The sequence below is a fragment of the Gadus chalcogrammus genome, chromosome 15 (assembly GCF_026213295.1).
Source record: "Gadus chalcogrammus isolate NIFS_2021 chromosome 15, NIFS_Gcha_1.0, whole genome shotgun sequence".
Lineage (NCBI taxonomy): Eukaryota > Metazoa > Chordata > Actinopteri > Gadiformes > Gadidae > Gadus > Gadus chalcogrammus.
This window is the reverse complement of record NC_079426.1, coordinates 11032226-11057530: the sequence shown is the minus strand read 5'-3', so window position 1 is coordinate 11057530 and position 25305 is coordinate 11032226. Positions and strand designations below refer to the sequence as shown.

Here is a 25305-nt window from a genome sequence, read left to right as displayed (position 1 = left end):
GAGAGAGAGAGAGAGAGAGAGAGAGAACACATTTGTGGAGGCAGGCTGTTTGCATTAAAAAAAATGCAAACAGGAAAACATTTGTAAAGTTACAGTAATTGACACAAACAAACAAAAAAAGTATGGTGTGTTCAGAGACAAGGGCCATTGTTTTTGGTGTTTGTATTCTTCACAGCAATTTAATAGTACAAAACAAACACATATGAACCACTTCTCGGCAGTCTTGATTTACAGTTTTGAAGGCTGTGTATGAAAGCGGCAGTGCTGATTTATGACATACTACTGTGTGTTGCTGGCTGCTGTGCTCCAATCACTCGAGTTCAGGAAGTCAGACAAACAAACAAGATAACTGACCACTGTTTGAACATAAAATATGAAGGCATTTTGTGGACAATTTTATTCAAACCACTAGGCCTGTTATAACAGACACCACAGGCAACCACTTTCAATCTAAAATTTTCTTAGCAAAACATAGTGAATTAAAATATATAACAAAGACAAAGAACACAAAAAGCTGATCGATTGGTCATGCCCTAGTTATTTTAGATGTAAGTGTTTCAATTTGAAGGACATAATTACATCATAACCGATGTCAGTGGTTTTAGTTGTGAATTTAATTTTAAAGGCAACTGTCTCACCAATGTGACCTTCAATGCATCTTCACATCACTCCTCTTCGTCTCCTATGGGACATAAGGCTTCAATGAGCACTCTCCATTGCATTCGTTCCCTGTTGGGCCTCTTCCCATGACAGGTTCATCTGTTCCAGCTCTTGAGTCACAGTTCTGCACCAGGTGGTTTTTGGCCTCCTGGGTTTTCTTTTGCCAGGTGGTGTCCATCTTAAGGCGACTTTTCTGATGCAGTCCTGCACCATGTCCTAGCCATCTAAGGCGTCTGTGCGTAATCTCCTTGGTGATGCTCCGGCTTCCCGTTTTCTTGTACAGGTTATTGGTGTAGATCTTATTAGGCCAAAAGATCTGGCATCCCAAAAGATCCGGCATCGTCGGAGGCATCCATTATGGAACACTTCCATTCTCCTCTTGTCTGTTTTGACAAATCGCCAGCTCTCTGTCGGTACAGGAGAACAGACTTTACATTGCTGTTGTATAGGAGCATATTTGTTTTAAGGCTGCATTGTTTTGATCTCCAGATGGGACAGAGATGGGAGAAGGCCCCCTGAGCCTTTCCCAGCCTTGCTTTGATGTCTTTTGATGTGCCGCTGTCCTTACTGATGAGACTGCCCAGATAGGTGAACAAATCTTCCACAAACTAAAGTGTTTCCTCATTAACAAGGATGGGTGCTGTGGGGATCGAGTTGACACACATCGCTTGTGTTTTGGAGTTGTTGATACTGAGCCAAACTTTTCTGGCAAAGTTGCTCAGACTATCAGTTTTTGGCCTGCATGTTGCTTGTTACTGGTTGCTTGATGGGAGAGCAAGATCACAGTGAAGTCAAGATCTTGCAGCTGGGAGAACAGAGTCCACTGGATGCCTCTGGGTCTGTCTGTTGTGGTGTTTGTTGTGATCCAGTCTATTGCGACCAGAAAGAGGATAGTGGAAATGATGAACCCCTGTCTCACTCCGAACTGCAAGGAAAACCACCAAGAGAGAGGTCATTCCCTCTGATGTCACTACACTCAAAGGGCCCTATTTTAACGGTCTGAAACGCAACGCAGTTCTATGGCAATGTTGCTATTTTACCGGCGCATAAATGACTCTTGCGCCCGGCGCAAATCTAAAAAGGGTTGGGCCAAAGTAGCCTAATTACCCGTAGGTGTGGTTTCAGCTCCCATACCCTTTAAGAGCCCTGAGCGCATTTGAATCTGACGAGTTGATATATTGACAGCGCGTTTGCAGTCTCCGATGAGACAGTTGCAGGACCACATGAATTTCAAACTTCAAATGGCTCAGTTTATGGCCAAATAATATGGCCTAATTCACACATGGAATAGCGTTTTCTTCCACAACTTCAGAAACACTGAGTCCTCAAATAAATGTCGGCAAAGAAAACTTAACACACATATGATATGCAGGTAACTGTGGTTCTATTTAATGATATATGCAATGCATTAACAGTTTCTTACCAGTAGTATGCATTATCGACTTGTTTTCCTAATATGCATGTGTCCCCCCGTTAATATACATTGCCATGGACTGTATTATGCGTTACGTGTTTACTTTGCGTGTTTTTAAACAGATGGACGCACACACGCTTGCCCGCTTTCATTAATTATTTTACACACAGGCAAGGTAAAGTAGGCAAGGCAAGGCAACTGTGTTGCTAGGTAGATGAGAGAAGCAAAGTGTATGCCCGAGGTGCACAAGCAACATTATGCATGTGGCCTTAAAATAGCATCTGAACAACGCACCACTGACTTTTAACCAGGTATTTCCTGGTTTGTGGCGCAATTGTTTTCTGAAACTGCAAAATATTACAAGGGAAAGTTTGCGCCAGAACACGCCTCCTCCTTTCGCCAAACCGCCCCATGGGGCGCAAGATCATTTCCTAATTTACAGGCGCGTGGCGATGGAGGGAAACAAACGCTCTGCGCCAGTTGCAAACTAGCAACGACACATGCGTCAGTGTAGAAAGTCAATTGCGCCGGATGCAAGATAGGGCCCAAAATGTTCACAGAATGTTTTTATGCTTGAGATAATCTTTGATTGTATTCCATAGGACTGCAGTATCATCCAGAGGGTGTTAAGGTGGACCTTTAATGCATGGGTGTATACTAATACATTTTCTGTCATTTTAATTAGCACCCATAACCCCATATTACTTGTTTCTGCATATACAATTTATACTCATTCTGTCGTCAAGAGATCCAATGAACCGCATCATAATTATAATCAAACATTGAGATCTTTTCAGTGGTATTGATTAGGGGTTCTGTATTCAGGGCTCTGATTCTCTGATGCCTGCATTTGTTGCTATCACAAGAACACGTTATATTCGCTTGGCTGAACTTCCCTTTTGAATTATGTATCTTTTAATGATTGCCCTTTAAAGCCCAAAAGCGGCGGTTGCTAGTCCACTTGTCTCCAAGAAGTGTAGATATTCCTCCCCTCAAGTGGAGTTAATATTGAGTAGCGGGCTACGCTGTGTTGAAACCCGCAGGTTATACATAATATATTAGGGAACATGGGGCTTTCTGGTGCCATGTGAATGTGCACTGTTTTATTACAATCGGTGTCTTCTTTTTGAAGGTTTTATTTCGAAGCAACACAAATTTTGCCTGACTTAACGTGCAGTCTATCAAATAGTTAATTCTGGGGCACAACATCCATGCCTTGATTTAAATGAAAATGTAACAAAACTCACATTGTATATCCAGGGTAAGAACCAAGCAGGGTCAGGCCGCCTCTAGCTTCTATGCGTCACAATTCTGGAACAAACATCTGAGGTCTTCTCAACACTATATTGTTTTCAATCAGTTTTCAATTACAATTTTAATAGCCATCCTTAATGGAATAATATCATTACTGTTAAGCAGAAATGTGTATCCAAGTTGCAATCTGCAGGGATTTCCAATGTATGTTGTTGGGGAGCAGGCAGATGTTATATTGCGTGGGTCAAGCTGGAGCCTGGAACAGAAATTGGAGGCACCGCAGAGATCAGCCTCCAATTACTACTGATCCTGAAAACTCAAGTCCAAGAACAGAGGCTACAGGAAGGAGAACTATGAGAGTTGACTGGGGCAGCTGAAGAGACCAGGAAGGGAGCTCCTACATGGAGGAATCAACATTACAAGCACTGTGAACCATGGCCTAAAGGAATTGAGGTGGAAGATAAACAAGCTGTCTGCAGAAATACTAAGGTTACTGACATCATCTGAACAGTCCCCAACCTTGACAATTCGTGGGTATATGTGATTATGAAAAATGATTTGATTGCACATGTACATATTTCCATCTTAAAGCACTACTTAATTGATATGACAAGGACTCCCCTTGCAAATCACTAGCGATAACCTTGTTGCCAGGCGTGAACTTGTTGTCAGCGTATCAACCCAAGGTCCGTCAAATTTCCTCCCAACATGTCAAACTGAAGTGGTAGAACATCTTAGTGATGACGCATCTCATTCTGATTCAGTTAATTTGCAGCGGCATGAGCATAATGTCATTCAATGGCTGATTGCGACGCTTTGGTTTAGAAAATTGCTGACAATTGAGCAAGCATATCTTGTAGTACCAGTTGCACCGGATGTAAGCAGCAATTCGCCACCTCTTACCACAAATGATATCAGTCACAATCTAATAACTGACACTGCGGCTCCATTCTGAAAAGGTTGTTTCCTTAAGTGGCCTTTCATTCCTGCAGCGGAAATAATGTAAGATCTTTGTGGGCAGGTAGGCGACAATATTGCTGACATTAGCTCAAACATCTTATGTAAAAAAAAAAATAGAAGATTGATTCAAAGCAAACGACAAAGAAAGCGAGGTGAGTATAGTTTGAGGGCATGCTCATCATCAAAGACCAACTCAGCTATGAAGTTTCCTGTGTTCACACTTAAGCGAGACAAGTGGCAGACCTAGAGCAAATGAGTAACGCAGCAGCATGAGCCACAGAGCACTACTAGGGACAAACTACCAGGGCCTGCCCCATGAACACAGAGCCTCAACAGCTGTAAGGAGATCATGACCATGCCCCAAGCTTGCAAAGCCAAAGTCAATTATGGATTTACGAGGCTGATTATGCTGATGAACGTTTTTAAATAGGAACTTGGGTGTTTTGTAACAATATCAGCGTTTTGCGCTGTAGTATAACTTTAAGTTTAAAACTAACTGAATAGGTTATGTCTATCATATGTAGTAAGTGTTTGATTTGAAATTGTTGGTTCATTATAAGGCCAACATTATATGTTTAAAATAATGACAATATGGAAAGTGAATACAATGTTTGTGCTTTACATAGGTTTATTGATCTGATAAGCATTCAGTAAAACAAGAAGTTGGTCAATCAAGACAAGCCTGCGCAAAAAACACAATTCAAGACTTCTGTCTGCCAGATATTTTGTTCTAAACAGATTATTAACTGTTGTGCTGACCTGAGAAAATGGCACACACGCATTTGAAAATATGTCCGCTTCATTACCCCTCCGTGCTGATTTCCAATCGCCTTGCCAAGAGGCAACTCATCTTGCCAAACGCAATTGCCTAAGCCTGCAATTCACCATCAGTCCCAATCAATGGAATTCATTTCAATGTGGCACAAATAATTCACATCAAAATAAAGACCAAGTCAAAACATTGAGCTTGAAAATTAGAAAAAGACTTGATGAAGTCTTCTACGATATGGTTTGCATTAAATCGTGACATTGTAAATGCTTGTGTGGGAGAGTGATTGAAAGACTGTGTGTGTGTGTGTGTGTGTGTGTGTGTGTGTGTGTGTGTGTGTGTGTGTGTGTGTGTGTGTGTGTGTGTGTGTGTGTGTGTGTGTGTGTGTGTGTGTGTGTGTGTGTGTGTGTGTGTGTGTGTGTGTGTCACCAAAAGGGATCATTCTTACATTTGTGGTTTGGTTTATATTTTTATTTTCAGCATGATTCTGCCTCTTGCCACAACAGATATTCCAAGTATAAATTCATAAAAAAAACGAAAGAATAATAAAATAAAAAAACGACTATCTTCAGCAGCCTGTTGCTTTTCCCAGGAAGTGGTCAGTGCCTCCTCAAACACAATCATCATGTTGGGGGACTCGTCTGATCTGGGCTTCACAGTGAAGCATCTCTGCCCAGAGGGGAAGGACTTTTTTGGTCAATAGTGTATCAGTCCACATACTGTTGCAACAGATACTGGAATCGTGTTTCTGAAGGAACGCCAGCTTCAGGTAACGGTAACGGCTTCAATTTCAATAATGGGTTGCAAAGTGACGCAAAACTTTGGGGAATTCTTGCTTTTGATTCATCATTATGAATGGTTCACAAGGGGTTTTAAAAGCAGACATTTGCCAAATGTAAAAATTGGTCGATAAAACACTGCTTTGATCCCTGGTTGCCGTCAGGTGGGAGGTAGTGACAGATTGAAAAAATAGACGTTATGTAACACAGACTAAATGGTAGAACCTACATGCAGAAATAAAAAAAAGGCTTCCATTAAAAAAAGTGTGGAGTAGACTAAGGTAAATGACCCCAGTTATTCTAGACAGATTGGAAGACAGATGGAGGAGTAGGCAATCTGTAAAAAAAACTCGTCCTCACCAGACATCACCTGAAGGCTCCCACACAGAATTCATGAGCGGTTCACATGAATTGGCCGTCTACACCACCTCACCATGGGGATCCTCAAATGTCCTGTTTTTGACAACCAACCGATGAATGTGATGAATTAGGCAGTGTGCCTTTTACACTAACTGATATATTATATGGGTAAATTGGAACATTATTCATTTCATTTGCGGGAACGGAAACAGAGAATACTGTATATTATTCAGTTCATTCTTACCATTATATCTGACGTAAATTCTAGTCATTGTGAATTTATGTTAATCCCAATTTCAGGTTACTTGTAGCACACTATTAAAATACGTATGAAACCCACGTGATTAAAGTGTCTTCTGTGCCAAGCTATCTGACCATAGCTATTACCTGTTCACCCTTCATCTCATTCTTCATTTGCAGCCGGTTTCCCATTTAAGTTTCAGTATGTTCGTACAAAATGGTTTAACCCCACGCACCATTTAATCAGTAAAATAAAAATGTTCATTAATTAGCCATTAAATGGCCAATTGCTGCCCATCTATGGGATACACTGTAATTAACTTCCCTTTAAAAGTCTCATCTTTGGCCTGCATTTCCGTAGTAGTATATCAGAACAATTTGCTGATATTTGGATAGATACAATCCAGAGGTTTCCTTAAAGTACAGCAAATAGAGTGTGAAAGCTGCATTGCTATTATTTTGACAATCCAGTCATCATACGAGTGACTTAAAGAAACATTTTTTCAACGTTTGTCAATTCAAATGCTCCCATTTCAGGGCATTACAAAAGCCGCTAACAACTTCTTCTATGAGCCTGCCCCTGCTGAATTTGAATAAATCTTCAAAAGATATATCAAAAGATATTCTCTGATTAAAAAAAGTTGCATTATGTTGTTGTTACTAGACTTTCTGAGGCTATTGCATCAATCAATTTTATGAAAATAATTGCGCCCCTCCGAATTTTAGCATCTCTCTAGGTCACCTGGTGGCGGCCTGCTCAGGCGAGACTAATGAAGGAATCAGAAGACGAGACGAGATAACAATTTCCCCAGCCCTGGAGAAGTGGTAGGACAGAGTCTTGTGAAAGTTCTCCAGGGCCTCAAGCTCAACATGCAAGAGATCTATGACTTGTTAAACCCGCCGTAGATCTGAGTATGACAGCTGTCAACCTACCAAAGGAGATTTTAAATAATCTATGCTGCTCACTAGGTGCCCGCAATCAAACTGCTCCCCCCCCCCCCCCCCCCCCCCCTCCCCCAACCATCCCGGCTGTAAAGCAACGATCGAAAGCCATTAATGATAAAGGTCTGTGAAAGATGCAGCCAGGCGGATCTGCTGAAACTAACTCATTACTACAGAGGAGACCAAATGGATTCCATCATTGACATCTCGGTCGACAGCAGGAAACTCCTGCAGCACATGCTGAGGACTCTATTCTATTCTAAAGTAGAACATGTATAGCAGAGTAATATACTTAGACATCTTTGGACGAATAGCATTTTTGCCCAAGGATGCCTCCTCTGTAACAAATTGATGTACATTTACAGTGAATTTCTTCTTGTAGTGTACTGCTTTTCTTAATTAGAGTTCATAGCTGTGAATTGCATTGCATTGTTTTCAGGGAAGTGCAACATTGAAGATACTGACAATGAGGCAATTATTAATTATAGTAATTACAGGTCGATGTCGAACATCTATGTGTGCAGCCATTTTCGGCTTGAATCTGAGGTATGTGACGATAACTGAAAAGAGTCATTAACTTTATGTTACATTTATAGATATTTCAGTTCACTGGGTTTGACTACCACAAAGGTTCTGTCTTTGTGAGCCTTACGTGAGAGCATTAAGTTGTTTCATGTGTCTCTAAAGCAAAGGATTTTGCAAAAAACAAGTTTAAAGTCACAGTCCCATAGCTCCTAGTGTTAGGAGGTGTGATATGGCGGAGAACTAGTATTATGAGGTGTGATGTGGCCGAGAATTAGCACTAACAGACTTAATTGCACAAGCTAGTCGCAGCCAGCGTGTTATGGTGTGGCTCCATACTCATAAAGTGAGCTGTGTGATCTTGTTCATTGAAAGCGTCATATTACACAGATTAACATGGTCGGGGGTCGGGCTCGCATTGGCCAGACCTTGGAGATGGTCCATCTCTTGGTACGACTCGTCACAGCGAAAAGTGCTAATGGTAAAATGGCGTAAGCGACACAGCATGAGAGACCTGGTTTGTTTCGTGCCGCACTGATTTGCTTTTAGATTGCTGATATTGACATTCAACAAGCTTTTCTCCTTATATCAAGCACATCATTTTTGGCACTCTGGGAAATATTGTCCAATGTCTAAACAAGACTAATCTGGAATAAATCCGCTCTCAATGAGCTATTGAGATTAGGGAGCAAACCATAAGGAACAGTGCATGTCAAACTAAATCCATCATCGGCGTTATCATTGTGTGGGTTCCGTCCATCTGAAACAACCAGAAAGTATTATATGTCTCCTACACAAATCAAAACAATCTTACGGATGCTATAATACAAAGATAATAGGCTACAATACATGTGTGTGTGTGTGTGTGTGTTGAATCAAGACAAGCGCTTCATCAGTTAAAGAAAAACCTTCAAGCAGGAAGCCCGGTTGTGATGGGAATGCAAAACCCAGCCGGGCTGCCACACCGAATCGAATCGAGTTGAGCCGGGATATTAGCGTGAAAAAACGCCATTAGTCCTTACTGCTTTCCCCAATTATTTGAATCCCTTAAAATATTTTTGCTGCATTTCAGATTGAATAATACAGTAGTTTCAGACTGTTGTGAAATTATTATATTGTCCTATATTTCGACATTACTTACACATTTTTGAATTCCAGGAATTGATAATGTGCCAAATGTTTGTGAAATATTTTTTTTTGCATCAACGGGGCTTGAAATAAATAAAGATTTGAATTTCTTGGTCACTGAAGTGTCCAGCTCACTCGACATGATTTCCAAGTACACTGTTTTATATTGTTATGCAGTATGCACCAACTATTATATTCCTGTGTCAAGTGTTCTTGAAATTTTCCTCAGGGTAGATGGCTCTTAGAATACCTCATCCATATTCTGTGGCTTATTATTTAATTTATTTAATTTATTGCAGATTGTTCGAGGACAGGTTTTATATTTATGTTTTGGGATTTAGATTTTATACTTTTATGCACTTTTTTTTCTATAGCGTTACTGTGTCCTGTATTTCAAATACAATAAATAAATTGTCAATTAACAATCTACGACTGGCGAATTTGCAGTCATTTTACACTCAACAAATCCCCTAACCAGACTATCCTACTGCTGGTTTATGTTTAGTGTAAGACAATGGCGTCAAGGGGTGGACAGAAAAGACCTCCACCCACCCAGATTAAACCGAAGACCTGTCTCCAGTGACTGAGACGGAGTCAGCAGCTGGAGCAGGGGAGTCCGCCAGTCAATTGATCTCCTCCCCTGGTGATAACACAAAGTTTGGCAGAACAGCTTCTCACTAAAGCAAAAAGGCCTGCAGCGGATACAGAGTGAAAAAAAGGGAAAACTCGATAATGTAGAATCCTTGGTCACATTGTGAAATATACAATGGAGATATTGTCTATTTTTAACACAACCTAGGGGATGGCATCATGCCTGCTGTTATTGGCGTAGTGACGGAGATAGAGACCGACTGACGCGAGCCCAGCCTGCCAATAAATCCCCATCGCGGCTCTCTGGAACCAACCTCTCCATACAATAACTCATAGTTCCCCCCCAGGGGAGTTTGGCAACTTGTTTGGGGAGCGAGGACGGGTCGGTGAGGAATTGGGGTGGAGAGCCCTCCTCCACCCACACTTACTCAGGTAGGGTTAAGTCAATTTGACTTGGGTGTAGTAGGGCAAATTGCTCCAGTCAATTTATAATACAGTGTAAAGGTGCTGAGACTCCCTGTGCTTTTATGGATTTCAGGAGTTTCTGAGTTTTCCCAACCTCATAAAGAAGGGAATCGGTTGTTTACTCTACTGCTGCTGCTTTTGCCATATGTTTTTGTGTGTGTGTGTGTGTGTGTGTGTGTGTGTGTGTGTGTGTGTGTGTGTGTGTGTGTGTGTGTGTGTGTGTGTGTGTGTGTGTGTGTGTGTGCGTGTGCGTTTGTGTATGTGTGCGTTGTGGCACCAGATGATATATTTACATATACAAATATTAATCTACTTGGCTGGTGTGTGCTGTAACTTCAGATGAGTGCTGCAACGTCAAACCAACATCAAACCCAGAACATATTTTGGTAAAAGGACAAATTTAAGAAGGTGTGAAGTCGTGACATTATGTTTAGTAACATGGGAAATGCTGCAGACATTAATAAAGCTACATGTTGAACGAATGACATGATTAATAATGCATCATGGTTTATAATGTAACATTTATTTAAAGTGATAGGTTATATAGTTATAATCCAGTTGGTTACATGCTAAATATATGTTACATATATTTTATATATATGTTTACTATGTATGCAACCTCAGATTATGGAGTACTTGAAGAGCAAACACCTGTTTGCAACCGCACACAATACCCAGACACGTGCTCACACACACAGCTGTCAAAGTGCCAAATATATATCTCTGCGCTCAAAATGCTTGATAACCATTAATAACCCGTGATTACCCTCAGATGGGCTGGGATCGGATCACACATAGCCTCTGATTGGGCATTCCCGCTAACACTAGCTACCTATAGATCAGACAGAGGAACACAACAGCACAGCAGATGTTATACACGTCGGCCCCATGAATCCTCCTTGCCTTACGTGATACTCTATGGGGCGTACCTGATCAGGTTCCAGGGAGAACTAGAGTAATGGGTAAGATAGTTGCTTTGTTATGCCTTCCAGACTAAAAGGGTGCTGTAAAATATGAATATTGGTTGAATGGATATCTGATCAACACAATGAAGATCATGAATAGAAGAGGGACTCAGATCAGTTTTTTATCACAACATTTTAAACGCAAAGGTAATAGTTGAAAGGAAACCATTTGTGTTTCGGTTTCAATCAAATGATGCAGCTGCAGTACAGGAGTAGAGAAAGGATGAGTAACACTTCATAAGACTGAGATGCGGTTGACAGCTATGCCAGGAGAAATCCACCTATTCCATTTGAATGTACAAAGCAGTCACTGTTGCATGAGTATTCTCTCCCCTCAAATCCTCAGAACTGGGTTTAATCCGCTAAATTAGTGCCCGTATCATCAGCGTAAGATTTACCCTTGGATGTGAAGCTACGAGCTTCACGCTTTGTGACAGGAATGTAAATATGTAGCTTTAAAATCTTTCAAAAAAGCACTTTAAAACCAATGAAAGCTCTGAGAATGTGCAGAGGATACCAAACATCGGATACCAGCAAACACTCCCCATGCACATTTACAATACCTTTACCCATATTAGTCATCATTAAGAAGTGAGGATACAACTTCTTGCACTTTATAATTGTTCCAATTTGCAGGCAACAGCCCTTCGTTCAGCCAAGCAAACTTTGTAAACAAACGCCCAAACTGTTCAATGGTTGAACAGGTCATTTGTCTATCCGAGAGACAAACTCGCCTAATTGGCCTCCAGTCAATTAAAATAATACAGGTCCTGTCTGGCTGAGCTGGTATAGCAAGACCATAACACCGCCAGAGTTAGGGATTGGATTCAGACTACAGGGGCCAATCTATGCATTCACTGTATCACCCTAAATTGCCTCGGATTAAATCCTGTTATATTATCATATTTGAATATATTATGGAATGGATGATATGATTGAGATGATGAAATAGATATAATTATAGTTATTATAATATAATTATTTTGTTATCCTTTAGGATGTTCAAAGCCGCTGTCCGCCATGTTTGTTTACACTGTCAATTTGATTAAACACAGAAAATAGTGGCTTTTTAATCAATAGACAATAATATAATATATATATATTAGATCTCCAACTACATTTCGTTATCTCTGTACTGTCTCTGTCGTAGAATGTGTACAAAATGTGGTGATCTATTGTTAACCTGCTTAGCCCATTGTTGCCATTGTCTGCTTATTGATTCCCAGTGTATTTTCTCACAATGTCACCGACAAGCAACTGAGTGCAAAAGCATCACAGACATGTTGTTGTTGTTATTGCATAGTGTAGGTTCTAAAATACTTTTTTTGGACCACACTAAGGAGGAATCCGTTTTTTAGGACATTATTATCAGCATACTGTCATCACACATGTACCACACATAGGGGCCAAGAAATATATATCTGCATGCTCAGAAATAGCAAGAAAATAGCCCAACCTATCAAGCCAGTATCCTACATTCAATAATTTGTGTGGCAGCTGGCCTCCCCTGTGCAGATTTCTCAATGTTTGTAAAGAGAATAGGAAAAGTACACTGCTGCCATTTCAATTACGGCCAACCCAGCCTGAACTCAGGGCTGCCTCAGATGGACCCCTTTTCAACCCATTCACCTGGCAGATACCCCAAGAGAACCGCAGCCAATTAAAGCCACCAACCCCTTTTAAATATAAAACAACATCCTATTTCAATGAAGCGGATAACACATTTAAAGTGTACACCTGCTTGGTTTTTGAAGTTCCATACTTACATAGCCCCATTCTAATTTAGCCTTATCTTGCTGCTAGCACTGAGGAGCCCTGATGCTATTTCAAATGCGTAACTCAAAGTGTTCTAATTTACGTAAAGTGGCCATGTTGCTATCGCTGTCACACACTCAAGCTCAACAGAAACATTATTTCCCCACAATTAAAACCCTTGAAACACAGATAAACAAAAACACACCTTCACACTCACAACTGAACAAACTGAAAAAAAACTGTCTGATCTTGTCAGTCTTCCGTATTTCTTCCCCTGATTCTTATTATACCACTGAGGAGCTATAGGGAATATGGGATTATTCTTCTGGTAAATTATGGGAAGAGAGATCAAGGCTGCTAGCGCTACCCTCAGCTGTAGCTTCGACCCGGCGCCTTAACCACGTCCCAGCAGGCAGAACTTGTCATTCTCCTCAGTAGCTCGTTATCAAAATCTACAGCCGCCAAGCCTGATGAGGTGGAGATGATACGAGTCTTTGGAAGGTATTTTTCTGGCCCATTTGACATTTCAGGGGTACATTTAGGCATTAGGTATAATTAAGGACCATATGAGGTATCTATGTATAAGGTGGTGGGAGACCTATATGATTTTGTTGATTATTATTTAGTTGTGTTATTTTATTTTGTCTGTTTTAAATTCTGTGGGTGATTTAAGATACTCGATATAAGCTTGGGTTTGGCTAGAGATATTGCGAGGGGAAAGTGCAGGCATAATTTGAAAACACAATTTTGATATTTTTGCTATCTTATTTGAAGCTTTTCTTTGGTATTATATATAAGCTTGGGTTTGTCTAGGAAGGTCTTAGCCGAAGATCAGTGGTCAGTCATTTGACAGTTTTAAGGCAGTGAGAATGCACAATAATCACTGTTTTTCATTCAAGTATTTTTTTTAATTTTTAATTTTTTGGTTCTAAATTCAAGAGGTGCATCTAGGGAACAACAAAACCTTCAAGGTCATAGATTTAGTCACTAGGCAGGGAGGCATGACCTAATACATCAGCATGTTAATACACATCTGTGCATATCCTGTATGCAATCAGCTAGATTTCAATCTGGCTGATTGTGTGTACAGGATTCTAATCCTGCATAATGAAATTGGAATGCCAGAGTTGGGATTGGGAACCATGGAAAGGCTACACTGAATATTACTTCCCTGCAAAGTGGTATTATGAATTAAGGAATGGAATGCAGTCATTAAATGCAGTGGCCAATCTTTTCATTGTATGCCCAGGCTAATGTGGTGATTTAGGCAAATCGATGTGCATGGGAAATTACTAAATGAATGTTCTGTAATCTCATTACCAGTTGAAAATGCAAATTACCGGATAACGTGTACACAATATACACAACAGAATGAAGACATTTCCACAGGACTGTTAAGGAGGGTTTCACATAATGTCAACTACATTCCAAGCCACCATCTTGGTTCAGAAAATAACAGCTGGTTGCCTGATGGTTCGACAATATTTGGTCAAGAAGCCTCAAGATCGCTGACTTCAAATTCTTGTTTGGAATATGATCAAAACCCTCCCATACAAATATCCTTATCATTATAAATCTTAAAGGGAAAGATCCCATTTAATAATATATTTGAAGAGCTGCTTGAGCTGGTATCCAAACAACACAAAGCCCGACCAACAACAGTCATTGAAATCTACCTGGTAATCAGTATATGTATTGTACTGAGTGTTTGACGTATTTCGTATTTCGACGTATTTCTTTCTATGTACACCCTGGAGTGTAATTGCGGAGCGTAATCGGCAGCAGTTTGGTGTTATATGGGTGTACCTCAGTAGCCCTGTAATCAAGGAGGAGCAGGTGCCATGCACAAATCCTGCCCTTTCAGACCCTCTCTAATTATATACTGCTGTCCTTGGAGTCATTTCACACAATTTGCAATATGTCTGGTGTATGGGTTTGAGTTTGAGTTCTGTGTGCGTGTATTGTGTGCGCATGTGGTGTACCGGTTCATATTTGTGTGGGTAGGGGGTATGTGTCTATGTTTTTGTGTGTGCCTGAGAGTTGAGAGAAAGTTAACACAAATATTTGTGAAAGCTTTCGTAATTGGGGCACGCACACAGACACACACACACTGCTCTTATGTCTTCACTTACACAAATACTCGTCAAGTGCATATCGACACACTCATACACCCACGCACACACACACACACACACACACACACACACACACACACACACACACACACACACAGACACAGACACAGACACACACACACACACACACACACACACACACACACACACACACACACACACACACACACACACACACACACATACACACAAAAACAACAGACACAGCACACCCTTTACATTAAATTAGCACTTTGAGAAATTATTTCTCAGTTAAGTCTTACAGCTCTGACATAATCCTCGCATCCGTTTGTTTTGGATCGCAAATAGACAGGCAGAATTTTAATGAGAAAACGATAAGGGGAGCAGAGCTAGCTTTTAATGTGCTTTGATTGGAACATTTGTGTCGGAGCTTTCACATGAAAGGTTTGTCAGGTAGGGGATCATAGAAATAGATCGGCGAGTCTTGCATCAATTAACAAAAAAAAGAGAAGCCTAACGAGAGTGCTGAGGGTACCTGAAGGTGTTTGTGTGTGTGTGTGTGTGTGTGTGTGTGAACTAGGATACATTTTCACAGGGAAATGGGCAAACAGCGGACTTCGCCGCAAAACATAGGATAAAAGTTGAATAAGAGAGCGAGTAGTCACGTAGAAGGAGCCCAAATCGGTGGCTAAATGATGGCTGGAGGTGGCGGACAGAGGGCAGAACTAATGGCAAGTTGGGGATGGCGAAACAGCATGAGGGACTGAATACATTTTTGGAGAGCGGGTGCGTGATGATTCCTTGGTGGGCGAGGTGAAACGCCACGTGGGCACAGCTTCTCTCATTAGCCGTTTAGGACACACTCCCATATTCTAATATCTCCCACCGCTTCCACAGACGTATCCCCCTTCCCTGAGGACCACTGAGGACCACGCAGGTTACCCATATGGAAGACGAGTCTCTCTCTCTCTCTCTCTCTCTCTCTCTCTCTCTCTCTCTCTCTCTCTCTCTCTCTCTCTCTCTCTTTCTCTCACTCTCTGTCTATGTATCTATGGGTGTGTGTGTGTGTGTGTGTGTGTGTGTGTGTGTGTGTGTGTGTGTGTGTGTGTGTGTGTGTGTGTGTGTGTGTGTGTGTGTGTGTGTGTGTGTGTGTGTGTGTGTGTGTGTGCGTGCGTGCGTGCGTGCGTGCGTGCGTGCGTGCGTGCGTGCGTGCGTGCGTGCGTGCGTGCGTGCGTGCGGGTGTGCGTGTGTGTGTGCGTGTGTGGCCGGTCTCTATATCTCTCTTTCTGTGTTGTTGTGTCTCTGTCTCTGCATCACTCTTGTCTCTCTGTGTCTGACGCCCTCTCTCTGGCTCTCTGTTCATGTTTCTTCCTTTCACTGTCTCTCTCTCCATCTCTCTCCATCCCTGTTCAAACAGACTATTGTTTTGTTATGATGCAGTATACGATGACTGATGAAAAAAGTCTGAGCCACATTTTCTACAAAAGAAGATGCACAACAAGGAGAATTGTGTCTTATGATTCTATAATACAATATAGATCATAGGTCATTCAATAATATAAGGTGATAACAAGATAACAGAAAACATAATATGATAATAATAGAAATACCTAGAAAAAAACACATCAAATCTTGTTTAGTATTCTTGAATTCGAATGTATTCTTCCAAGGACACTGGTTCATTCTGTTTCTCCTGTTGCCCACATCGCTAATTAATCCATCACAAGGTATTCGTCAACATGGTTTTCCAGCTGACCGGCGGACGCTTGCCCTTGGTGTCATAAAAACCGATCGCATTGTTGCTTTGGTCGGAATAACCCATTGCTTCAACTTTTGGAAACACACTTATTTATATACTGTACGGTAACTAATTGGGGTTATTCACCTATTCTGCAAAGTATGCCAAAGAAATGAAAACGTGCATGTTATTGCATGCTTCGGGAAACGGCTTCCGGAAGTAGAGCAATGCCTCCCATGTTGGAGGTCAAGGGTCAAGAAATAGAGAGAGAGAGTGGGTACTGTTCTCTGTGACAGGATTTTCCCCGGTGAGGGCTGGCAGAGGCAGTTTTCCATGTGGTATTACTATGTTTTGCTCCATTGATTGCCATGTCTTACACATTATTATCCGACCAAGTGCAGCCTTCCTCTGAGTCCTTCCCATCGCTCGTTCCTTATACTCGTGAGCAGGCAGGCAGTATCATTTGGTCAAGCAGGGGGAGAGGACAGCGGTGCTGAAATTAGACAGCTGCTTCAGAGTCATTACAGGAAACGTTGACTAATGATGATCCGAACCAATGACAACCTTCAGACTTGCATTAGGGCCGTATATCTAATTACAAAGTCGGGGAATTACCCAAAGCACGTCCTTTGTCGGATGCATCGACGTATCAACTGTCTGAAGCCGTTTCAGCGGCCACCCTTTGCTGCATCCCTAGCCGACTACGCCTGGGGACAGTGGGAACAATGATGATCAGGGAGAACATTGGGAAGGGAGGGCGAGAGAAATTGCTGTTCTAAAACCATTGGAATGCAGCCCATAAGTTGACACATAAAAATGACAAATTTCCTCTTTGAGAGCGGGAAGCTTGACAATGGAAACCGGCCAAAATCCAAGGAAGCAGACACATTCAGAGGTACAGCTACTCCTGCCTCACTGCCTGTGTTAATTTCTGTGTGTGTGTGTTTGCGTGTGTTTGTGTGTGGTGTATGTGTTGAGTTGAGGAGAAATTACCCTACGATTCATTAACAGTGTAACTCCCTGATGACGGCCAATCCATTGTACTTCTCAATCAGGATAAAGCCTACCTCTCTTTTTACCTCTCTAACCCAAACACATTCATTCATGTTTAGCCAAAACAAATACTACATGCACTCACTCCAAGTGAGTGCATGTAGTACTTATTCTCGAATACAGTTTTCTTTGTTTTTGTGCACACTCTCTCTCTCTCTCTCTCTCTCTCTCTCTCTCTCTCTCTCTCTCTCTCTCTCTCTCTCTCTCTCTCTCTCTCTCTCTCTCTCTCTCTCTCTCTCTCTCTCTCTCTCTCTCTCTCTCTCTGTGTGAGATGTTATCCTCCTGGTTTATATGCGTGGTGTCGGCCACCTGTCAGGCAGCGTGCATGAGCCGCAGCAACCTTGATAAATTAAACATATGACGCTCCATTTGAGCTGCTGACTCGCGATTCCCTGGCGGACACCTTACCTTACCGTACCGTGAGAACCCTCTTAAACCTAAAATGTTATGTATCCATCCATCTACATCTGTCTATCTGTCGATCTAACTTTGTATCTCAATATAGCTGTATGTAATATTTATGATATTCATCCATCTATCTTCCTTTTTGTCCCCCGTTAATCTATCTATGCATCTCTATCGATATATACTATTTATGATATCCATCTATCTATCTACCTATCTGTCTGTCGAAATGTCTGTCTGTCGGTCCATCTCTAGTATATATTTATACTTTGATATCCATCTATCGGTCTCAATACATCTCTCTCTCCCTCTACAAACTATATGACAGTCATCCTTCTATCTGGAGACATTTCTATCATTTTATCACCCAATGTGTCTACCGAGGTCTAACCCTGTCTGACCCCGAATCAAACGGTAATCCGAAAGCCGACGGGAGCAAAACAACATAAAGGGACAAGCAGTCGGACTCGGATGCATAACAGTTGGAGATGTTTTGATGTTTGCTCGCCCACCTATGTCTTCCTCTCCTGCTCTCCATTCAGGAAGCTGACATTATGTTGAGTGGAACTGAATGTGTTCTCCGACGAGTCCAGAAAGGAAACAAGTTAGTAGGGGGGATTTCGTTTTTGGATCAATTTCTTTTGACCCAGACCAAACAAAGCCACACAGACTGGTGGCTGGGCCGGGGTGGGGGGGGGGGGGTATGTTTGTTTGTATTTCCATCTCCCGATGCACATGAATATGACAGACAATACGCGTACGAGAAATGCGGCTGCGACGCTGAAAGACGAGGAATCCCATTACCGAGCGTGGTTTGTCTGGTTCCCCGTCTCCCTCCAGATGGGGACCGTGATGAAGCACATTTAGGTGGATAATTGCTTTGGTCAATAATGAACGGGTTTGCCTATTTTACATTTCATTAACGCGAGGGGTAGGACGGGGCTTCTGCACCACTTCATCACAAATGGATAAATGAGAAGAGGCCGTCGGAGCCGAGAGAGTCTCATACCCCAGGTAAATGAGGGCTGTATGGGGGAGATTAACTAGAAAACAACCCCCCCGATCACACACACACACACACACACACACACACACACACACAACCCACACAAAACACACAACAGCACACGCCGTGTGGGGAGAGGGCCGCTTCCAGGATAACAGCTTTGGCATCCTTCGCCGTGCTCCTTCTGCAATGCAATCCATCAGGGAGCACACCCAAACCACATGTACACACACACACACACACACACACACACACACACACACACACACACACACACACACACACACACACACACACACACACACACACACACACACACACACACACACACACACACACACACGCAGAGCAACAAGGAGGGCAGCAGTTTGACAGGTGGAATTAGAGCGCCACATTAATGAACTGAGACGACACACGGAGCACAATTATACTCTGTGGATGGAAATCAGCGTGAAAAGGTGTAACTCGTCAAATATAAATGTCATGTATTCATACAAATAGACAAACAGAGCTATGAACGCACACACACACACACACACACCCACTTACACTCACTCAATCAGTCACTCACACACGCATGTAAAAAGTGTCAGAGCCTTGAGCGTGCTGCGGCTCAGCAGAGAGTGTGTGTTTGTGTGTGTGTGTGTGTGTGTGTGTGTGTGTGTGTGTGTGTGTGTGTGTGTGTGTGTGTGTGTGTGTGTGTGTGTGTGTGTGTGTGTGTGTGTGTTTGTGTATGTGTGTGTGTGATGATTAAACACTCATTGACCAAACAAGCGGCTGCTCCCTTCAGTGAGCGTCTGCTCATTAGGGCCCCATGTGGCCCCCACCATGGATACCTGCAGGGGCCCGTCAACACTAACACAACACGTACATAATGTGCACCCACTCACACACACACACACACACACACACACACACACACACACACACACACACACACACACACACACACACACACACACACACACACACACACACACACACACACACACAGATTCACAAACGTGCATATAGATTCACACACGTGCATGTACCCACTCACACACACATACACACACACACACACACACACACACACACACACACAGACACACACACACACACACACCAAGCAGCTTAATACTCATAAATAAAAGAAGATACCAAAGCCTAGGCAGTGATGAAGCTTCATAAGAGGGAGGAATGACGCATGGAGAGGAGACCCGGCGGGCACAGATAGCGCACAGGAGTAGCAACGACCAAGTAATCTCCGCTGGAGGTCAAAAGGTCACCGGGGGCCTCGGTGAAGGCGGGAGCCCGGGGGCGGAGCCGAGCTCCTCCTCAGAACACGCACGCACCGTGGCGCAAATCCATCAGGTGCTGTCGCCGGGCGGGTGCAGCGTGGAGGGAAGGACTTAAACACGGGGGCGGGGGGAGGGAGGGGAGAGGGACGGGTAGCGGCGAGGTGGATCTCTAATGAATGAGTCCCTGTGTGGCACCAAACACCCGCCTCACCTGCTACTTAACACACACACACATGCACACCCACGCACACTCCTCGTACACAAAGGCTCTGCGCGTCGAACCGAATTAATCACGGTGAAACAGAGGGCTGCTGTGCTGATGGAGCGCATAATGTCTGGATTAACCGCTGTGGCTGAGAGAAACGATGCGAGCACGGTGTTTTCATCGCCACCGACCACACCGCCAATCGCTTATGTTCTGATATTAATAACGCTAAAAAGGTACTGGGTTCGATACCCAATGTCTGCAGTCTAACCGGTAGACATCCTTCAGCCAGACGCCTTAACCTCTAGCTGCTCTTTGAGCAGGTGTCCCTGTCACTCTGGATAGTGAAAGTGTCTGCCAAAGGACGCGGTGATAAATACTGAAACGGATCGAGACAGCAGAGTTCACATTCAGATTTCGTGTGTTTTTTTTTTGGAGGCGGTGATAGATGGGGTTTTATTCATTAAAATGCACCTCGGTCATGGAGAGGCCCGGCGATATAAATGTGGGGAAGAAAAGCCCTGGCGGTTTGCATGTATTTCATTGTCAGACTGCGCCGTGAAACACACAAAGCAGGAGGACGGAGAGCAGCCAGTTGGAGGGCCGTGCGACCTACCGTTGGGGCTTTCTTCATCGATGGTCACGATGGTGGCGGGAGGCCCACCACGGGACAGCTTACACTCTGCGCCCGCCCAGAGGAGAAGAAGAAGAAGAGGAATACACAATCAGGGACAATAATACACAACCATCATTTACAAACCTTCAATAGTACTAGAATAACCTGAAAACTCATCACTCATGTTCCAAAGGTCAATGATTGAAAAGGTAAAGCCAACTAAACAGTCTTTGATATTATTTATTAATAATGATTTGAATCTCAAAACACCGATACACCAAAATCCAAAACATCCCCCTTATGCACCTACACACACATCTAACGATAAAACTGTTGTGAATACATAAATAACACCAATCACAGAACAGGAACACTACAACTCCTCTGTCAAACTGACAAATTAATCTCGGAAATAATACATGAAATTAAACAATAAAATAAAGAGCCCGTATCACAGCCAGTCATGTCTGATCACCCATCCTAAGCTGTCACGTCTCCTTTGAACGATGACAGAGATTCAAAGAGAGCGACAATATTGCACTCTGACACACGCCGTGACACAGACGCAGACAAGCGTGCGTTATGGGGTGGGATGGGCGGATGTTGGGGGAGGTGGGGGAGCTTGTACGATGAGAGGAACAGCAACAGCACATAAGTGGTAGGCTGTGAGGGTAGTGCGAACCACGCAGAGCGCTGGACAGACAGAACCACTGGGCAGCAACACCTAGAGACGGACAGCAGCAGATCTGGAGGGAGGGAATGGTGTGTGTGTGTGTGTGTGTGTGTGTGTGTGTGTGTGTGTGTGTGTGTGTGTGTGTGTGTGTGTGTGTGTGTGTGTGTGTGTGTTTGTGTCAGAGTGTGTGTGTGTGTGTGTGTGTGTGTGTGTGTGTGTGTGTGTGTGTGTGTGTGTGTGTTTGTGTTTGTGTGTGTGTGTCAGTGTGTGTGTGCGTCAGTATGTTTGTGTGCGTCAGAATGTTTGTGTGTGTCAGAGAGTGTGTGTGTGTGTGTGTGTGTGTGTGTGTGTGTGTGTGTGTGTGTGTGTGTGTGTGTGTGTGTGTGTGTGTGTGTGTGTGTGTGTGTGTGTGTGTGTGTGTGTGTGTGTGTGCATATAGGTATGTGTGAGTGTTGAGTGAAGTTGAGCTTATGGCTCTTTGTGATGTGTGTGGGCGATGGCTGCTGCAGACAGAAAGGTGGAGACGGAGGTGAGGTGGGTTGGTGTGACGGGTGGGGGCCACATGGAGCAGGGCACCGACAGCGACACCTTCATCGATAAAGGGAAAGGGACAGGGAGCGATGAAGACGACGAGGGGAGAAAACTTTGAAGGGAGACAAAACAGCAAGGGAGATAATGAGAGGGAGAGAGATAGATAATGAGAGGGAAGGGGAGAGATAAATAATGAGAGCAGGAGTGAGAGAAAGAGAGGGAGAGCAAGAGAGCGAGAGAGAGAGAGAGCGGGAGAGAGAGAGAGAGGGAGAGAATGAGAGGGAGAAAAAGAAGGATTGAGAGAGAGTGGAAGAAAGTGAGTGATGGCGAGAGAAAGACAAAGAGAGGATAAGGGAGGAAGCAAACCGGGGGGATGAGGACAGCGAGGGACGGAGGATGGACACAAAGTAATAACATCAGAGAGCAACAGAGGTGGACACAACATGGAGGTTGAGCCCTCTTACCCTCAAACTGCCAGCCTGAAGGGTCAAGGGTTAGTGGAGCCGGGGGGAAGCAGAGAAGACAATTCATGGAGGAGAGAGGGAAGAGAAGAGGAGAAGAAAACAGTAGTGTGAGAACACAGATTAAAAAGCACTCTGGTGTTAGGCGAATGGAGCGGAGATTCTAAGAGAGAGAGACAGAGGAGGAGGGGAGGGGGGATCAAACTCAGAGGGGAATAGTAGAGGGTCAGAAAATAAGAGTTTACTCCTCCTCACTGGTCGAAGACGAAGGCTTATACAATTTCGACATGAGCATGGAACAGTGGAATCAACAGCAAAACAAAAACTCTCTTTTCTCTGGGCGAGGAAGAATGTCACAGCTTGTTGTTGGAAATGGTTTTGACATGAACGGCATGGAGAGAAAGTGAGGATTTGAACCTATACCAAGGAAGCAATTAGTAAAAGGAGAAGTTGGAGAATGACCAACTTATTCCAGAGTTGGACCAAAGTTGGCACAACGTTTTTAGAGTGGATGAAGAGGCCACGACTTTTCAAAACACACAGAGGAAGCTGTATTCTCTCATGTCAGAAAATATCCGAGCTTGAGGGATTCCCTCGCTTTATCTAGCCTTTATAAGTCCACCTTCTCATCCCTTTTAATCTTTAGCCTCAGTTGGGAAACGTAAGCAGACCCAGTGTTTGAAGGTGTGTCGGCTTACCTTGGTCTGTCATCAGAGACGACAGCGAGACAGAGAGACAAACAGACAGACACAGAGGCAGACAGAGAGAGACAGACAGACAGAGCGAAACAGACACAGAGAGACAATGAGTTTTACAACTTTTAAATATAGCTTTATTTTATACTCATGTTTGTGAAGACTTATACTTTTCCCTCTTCATAAACTACAACAAATTGTTCTACGTTTTTGCCAAAGAAAACCATTCATTAGCCAGTACCATATTTTTCTGAATGTATCAAGGTTGTCCATTGTTGCATTTATTTTTATGTTCCAATTTTAAGCATGTCAATAGGCTCTAAATAATAGCCACAAAACTTTGACTTCCTTCCAATTTGTGTTTTCTCCTGAAGCAAATAGCCATTTTGGCTAGTCCAAAAAGGTGATTAATCATACAACCTTTTACCTATTTTTATCTAGCATCTCCATAATATAAACCAAATAGGAATTTGAGAAAGCGACGAGACAGAGAGATAGAGAGACATACAGAGAGGGAGACAAAAACATAAGGACAGAGAGTGGGAGGGGACAGAGAGACCATGACACCGCACCAGCCTCACTCATCACTCTAGTGCTTCCCAGCAGCCTGCTGCCGTCTGAGCTCAGCTGTGGAACCAGACACCTGTGGCCAGGTGTGAGGCGCCAGGGTAGTTTTCCCATTAAATAAAACATGACCAACAAGCACCTGGGCTTATGTGGGGCATTAAGAAGGCTGCCTATTCAGGAACAAGGCTGAACCCCGCTCACTGTGTAATACGTTGCAGAGTTCTAGGGTTGAGTGGCGGAACTGTGTTTATATTAGAACAATATCATTCTCATGAAATCTAACCGGGATTTTAAGAAATGGAGATAAAAAAAAAATGTAGGATCCATGCAGCACCTCAACACACACCTTCCTGATTTCAAAATCCAGTGAAGACTCCCAAAGAGGATACCACACAAGGAGACCTATTTTCAGAACCTAAAAGCGAGCTGTCTCCTCTCTCTAATGTACAAACTACTTGAAAGAAGAAAATCTTTGGAGGGAAGAATTTGGCTTACGCTGTTACGCTAATTTACAAGGGGTGCAGACATCTTCTATTCCAGTTCTTCCATGCAATTTTACAGCAATTAGAGGAGCACCTGCGACACAGGCGCACGCCTGAGAAATACCAAGATGGAGGCCTGCTTTTAATAGCCACAAAACGTTCCGAGCAAGTGGGTCAGGCCAGGAGATGTGAGATGCAAACAGCGAAGCACATCAAACCCTGGTATGCAAATCCACTCAGAGAGAGGAAGTATACACACTTGGTTATGATGGAGGAGTGTGCATGTGGAAAGTGCATGGGAATGCGGAGTGTGTGTGTGTGTGTTGGGTGTGGGGGGTGTGCATGATAATCAAGAGTAATTGCTCCCTCGTTTTGTAAAGCTTTTTAGATCACAGGAAGCTTTTTTGTGCAGCTTGTGTGTAATGTGTGTGTATATATGTGTGTGTGCGTGTGCGTGTGCGTGCGCGCGCGCGTGCGTGTGTGTGTGTGTGTGTGTGTGTGTGTGTGTGTGTGTGTGTGTGTGTGTGTGTGTGTGTGTGTGTGTGACAGAGTCAGCGAGAGAAAGAGAGCGAAAGAGAGGAAACATGATTGTGTACGGGATGTAGTAAAGATCCAAACCGTCAATTACATAATGTCGCGAACACTGTGTAAATTGAACAGCATATATATTTATTTTTATATAATAATAAT

The 25305-nt window shown here is 43.1% G+C and overlaps 1 protein-coding gene across 1 annotated transcript in view; it reads right to left on the bottom strand.

Annotated features, from left to right (window-relative positions):
- Window positions 1–25305, bottom strand: part of pcdh15a (protocadherin-related 15a) — a 409668-nt gene that overhangs the window by 320605 nt on the left and 63758 nt on the right. Inside the window, exons 4-5 of the mRNA XM_056608756.1 lie at window positions 22875–22889; window positions 21207–21272 (exon numbers count right to left, since the gene is read on the bottom strand). The gene's annotated coding sequence lies outside the window, so the exon portion shown is untranslated. The remainder of the gene's footprint in view (window positions 1–21206; window positions 21273–22874; window positions 22890–25305) is intronic.